General features: G+C 42.2%; 1 pseudogene across 1 annotated transcript; it reads right to left on the bottom strand.

Annotated features, from left to right (window-relative positions):
- Positions 1-1,335: 1,335 nt before the first annotated feature.
- LOC308272261 (glyceraldehyde-3-phosphate dehydrogenase-like) lies at positions 1,336-2,327 on the bottom strand (annotated as a pseudogene). The gene has a single exon. The product of its transcript is annotated as a glyceraldehyde-3-phosphate dehydrogenase-like (transcript).
- Positions 2,328-4,761: the final 2,434 nt, after the last annotated feature.

The following is a 4,761-nucleotide window of genomic DNA, read 5'->3' as shown; positions in this document are numbered from 1 at the left end:
GAAATGGAACCCAGGGGCATTCGACCTCCGAGCTATACTCCCTGCCCTATTTTTTATTCTTTATTTTGAAACAGGATCTCACTGAGTTGCAGAGGGCCCAACTAAGTAGCTGAGGCTGTCTGCAAACCGCGATCCTCCGGTCTCAGCCTCCCGAAGGCTGGGATTACAAGCGTGCACCACCACGCCCGGCTGAAACTCTTAAATTTTTAATCAAAAGGAAAGTGAAGGCCAGGTGTGGTGGTGCACCCTTGTACTTCTAGTACTTTGGAGGCTGAGACTGGAGGGTCAAAGGTTCGCAGCCAGCCTCAGTGGTTGAGGCCCTCTGGAACTTAGGAAGACCCTGTATCAAAAGAAAGATAATATTAAAATAGGGTTGGGCATGTAACTCAGGTAGAATGCACCTGGGTTAAATCAATGATACACACACACACACACAGAATAAAGTGAACATAAAAGATATATTAACTAATTTCAGATAAAATATAAACTTACTAAATTAAAAAATAGAAAGGACTAAGAAATACTGAAAAAGGTTTGAATCAGATAAAAATTTGATTTTTTTGTTTGTTTGTTTTTTTGGTGGTACTGGAGTTCCTGGAAGCCCTGCTACTTCAAGGCTACACTTTCAGACCCATTTTTTAATATATATTTTTATTTGGAAACAGGGTCTCTTAAGCCAGCGCTGCTGGCTTCGAACCTGCGCGATCCTCCTGTCTCTGCCTCCCAAGCGCGGGGATTACAAGCTTGCGCCACCACACCCGGCTAAAATTTTTATCTTAATTGAGATAAACTCATATCTTAAGTTAATTTTTCCTTTCCTTTCCTTTTTTTTTTTTTTTTGTACTGGGGATTGAACCCAGGGGCCTTCTACCACTGAGCTACACCACCAGCCCTATTTTATTTTTATTGTGAAACAGGACCTTACTAGGTTAACGAGAGTCTCACTACTTGCTGAGGCTGTCCTCAAACCTGCAATCCTCCTTTCTTAGCCTTCCAAGTACTGAGATTACAGGCGTGCATCACCACATCTGGCTTCTCCCTGGTTTCTGTAAATATTTTCTTTTCTGGTCAAGTGTATAGGAAATTATCTGACTCATAAGATTTTTCTCATTGTGATTTTTCAAAAGCTAGCTTTTTGTTTCTTAATCCTTTTGCATGTTTTCTAGTTCATTAATTTCTCACTTTAATATCAACGCCTTATCAGGCTGTTTAGGTGGTTTTTTTTTTTTTTCCAATGCAGTGGGTTTTATCCAGGGTGCATTTGACAGTTGGGCTCCCTAAGCCCCTCTTTTTTTTCAGGGGGTCTGGGATAGAACCTGGAAGAAGGGGAGAGTCTCAGTGTGTTGGGGAACTGAGTTGGGGGGACTCCCCAGCAGCTGAGGGCCTCTCTCTTCCTTCTGTGTTCTGACTGGGGCTGGTGGTCCAGGGCTCCTTCAAGGTCATGTGGACCATGAGGTCCACCACCCTCTTGCTATAGTCAAATTCATCATCATACCAAGAAATGAGCTTGACCAAGTGGTCAGTGAGGGCAACGCCAGCCCCGGCATCAAAGGTGGAAGAGTGCGTGTCGCTGCTAAAGTCATAGGAGATGACTTGGTCCTCAGTGTAGCCCAGGATGCCCTTGAGGGGCCATCGGACACCTGCTACACCATATCCTTGATGGTGTCATATTTGACAGCTTTCTCCAGGTGGCAGATCCGGTCCACAATAGATATGTTGGGAGTGGGCACATGAAAAGCCATGCCAGTGAGCTTCTCCTTCAGATCAAGGATGACCTTGCCCACGGCCCTGGCAGCGCTGGTGGACCCGGGGATGATGTTCTGGGCAGCGCCACCACTGTCACACTGCAGTTTCCCAGAGAAGCTGTCCATGGTTTTCTGAGTGCCCGGATGGTGATCGTGAGTCCCTTCACAGTGCCAAAGTTGCCATGGATGACCATGGCCAGGGGGCCGAGCAGTTGGTGCTGGAGTCACTGCTGATACCTTGTCAGAGTTTCCATAATTCTCATGGTTCACACCCATTGTGAACATGGGGTGTCAGCAGACGGGCAAAGAGGATGACCCTTTTGGCACTGCCCTTCCAAATAAGCCCCGGCTTTCTCCATGGTGGGGAAGACTCCACCGCACACTCAGAATCTCGCTCCTGGGAGATGGAGATGGACTTTCCATTGCTGATAAGCTTGAGGACCTTGATGGAGTCATTGAACTGGCCTTCAGTGGGAATATCCTGGAACATGTAGACCATGTGTTGAGGTCAATGAAGGGGTTATTGATGGTGACAATATCCACTGTGCAAGAGTTGAAAGCAGGCCCGGTAGCCAAATCGGTTTACTCCGACCTTCACCATGGTGTCTCAGGGATGTGGCTGGCACTGCTCAAGATGTAGCTATCTGTCGAACAGGGAGGCACAGAGAACCCTCCGCTAACTTCCATAAGAGCAGCTGGTTCCTTTAATTTTCATCACTCATGTTTAATAATGAGGACATTTGAAGTGATAAAGTTTATTTCCATAAGTATTGTTTATAATATATTCTATTTCCATTGATTGTTTGACTTCATCTCTCTCTTATGTTCTTCCTTATTCCAGCAGTTATTTCAAAGTATTTAAATATTTGAAGGATCATCAATACATTTTTTTTGTTTTTGTTTTTTTTTGCAGTACTGGGGATGGAACCCAGGGGCATTCTACCTCTGGGCTATACCCCCAGCCCTATTTTATAATTTATTTGGAAACAGGGTCTCACTAAGTTGCTCAAAGCCTAAGTAGCTGAGGCTGGCTTCGAACCTGTGCGATCCTCCTGTATCAGCCTCCCAAGAGCAGGGATTAAAAGCATGTGCCACCATGCCCAGCAATCGATATATGTATTTTTAATTTCATCAGCTAATTGTGTCCTCAAGCACTGACATTTCATGATGACGTGCCAAAGTATGCATCCATTTTCATCCTTTTTCTTAGCACTTAGGGGATTCTTTGAATGTGAAAATATACATCTTTCAATTCTACAAAGTTTCCTTAAATTGTATTTAGTTCTATCCTCCCCTCTTTTACTACTGTCCTTAATTTCTAAAATCCTACTAGATTTTAGATGTCAGATTTCCTTTTTTTTTTTTTTTTTTGGTCCTTCAATTTTAAATTCATTTACTTTTGCTCTATTTACTGGGAAAGTCCTACTTTATCTTCTAACCCTTCTACTGAGTTTTCACTTTTGCTATCACTTTTGGGGAGTAGATACTGGAGATTGGCTCCCCTAGGTATTCTACCACTGAGCTATACCCCCAGCTCTATTTTATTTTTTATTTTAAAATAGAATCTAAATTAAGCTGATGAGGGTGTCACTAAGTTACTATTATGGTTTGCATAGAGAGTATCCTCTGGAAGAGCTGGTGTATTTAAGAAGTGATATAATTGAATCACGAGGATTATGATCTCATTAGTGAGTTAAAACCATTGAGGGACTATTGGATTTTGGGGGATTGTAGGTGAAGATGGAGAAAGTGGGCCTCTAAGTTGAGGCCTTGGAGACCATATATATAAATATAAATATATATAATTTTATATAAAAATACACACTTATAGAATTTTTATAATTTTATATCAAATATATACATACTTAATAGAAATCTGGTTTCAGAATTCTAAGTGTCCTGAAGGTAGTAAATCACAGTGTCCTTATTTGTAAGTCAGACTTTATATCTCTCAGTGGCTGGTGAGAATCAGAGTTTTGTGAATAGCAAAACTACATAATGTAACCCTCTTCTCAGTGTCTTAGAATTTGTGTCATTTGATACAGCGTGACTACACTGTCTAGAAGGATACTCATCTCAGTTCTGGTAGAAAGTTCTGTGCTTTACTTTTGTCATGCCCAGACTGATGGCTGCTGGTCCCATTTTTAAACATCTTTGAGAAGAAAGACTATTTATTATTTTATGCTGCTATCTTTTCAGTAATCCATCCCAGTGACTTGAGTTTATAAAACTATGAAGGTGCTCATGCTTCAGCACCTGTGCTTTAGAAGTGCTCAATGAAGAACAAGGGAAAAAAAAGTATTTCACATTGCCTCACACTGCCTAAAATGCAGCCTTCCGGAGATCTGAACTTTATACTATCTCTTATGATTGTCAGTGCTGACAGTCATAAAAGGTAAAATATAAATTATGGTTTGGGGGAACAGTCTCCAGCGACCTCTGTTAGACTCCCAGAGACTGTTCCTGTACATGTGGGTTCTTGTCCAGAACTAGGATCAATGTAAACTAGTCCAGGGCTGGGCGTGATGGCGCACGCTTGTCATCCCCGCGCTTGGGAGGCTGAGACAGGAGGATCGCACGGGTTCGAAGCCAGCCTCAGCTACTTAGTGAGGCTCTCGGCAACTTAGTGAGACCCTGTTTCCAAATAAAATATAAAATGGGTCTGGGAGTATAGCCTGGAGGTAGAAAACCTCTGGGTTCCACCCCAGTACCACCAAAAAAAAACAAACAAACAAACAAACAAATAAAAAACCCCCAAAAAACTAGTCCAGACTGTTGCTGAAAACTTAAATGAGCTTATTATTACAAAGATAGAAATAAAGAAGACAGATACAGTCCTATACTATCGCAGCATAGTATAGGGTGGTGGCCCAAAATGAAATCACTGGAGTTCAAAATACAAAACAGCTTTTACAGATACAAAGTCCCCCATCTTGCTTAACCACAAAATCCTATGACCTCGGTGTAAGTCTGCCCCTTATCTACACGCAGACCTCTTTTGTTATACTTATGGGGA

The sequence above is a fragment of the Muscardinus avellanarius genome, assembly GCF_963383645.1.
Source record: "Muscardinus avellanarius genome assembly, chromosome: 13".
NCBI classification, from domain to species: domain Eukaryota; kingdom Metazoa; phylum Chordata; class Mammalia; order Rodentia; family Gliridae; genus Muscardinus; species Muscardinus avellanarius.
This window is presented reverse-complemented; position numbering and strand designations above follow the sequence as displayed.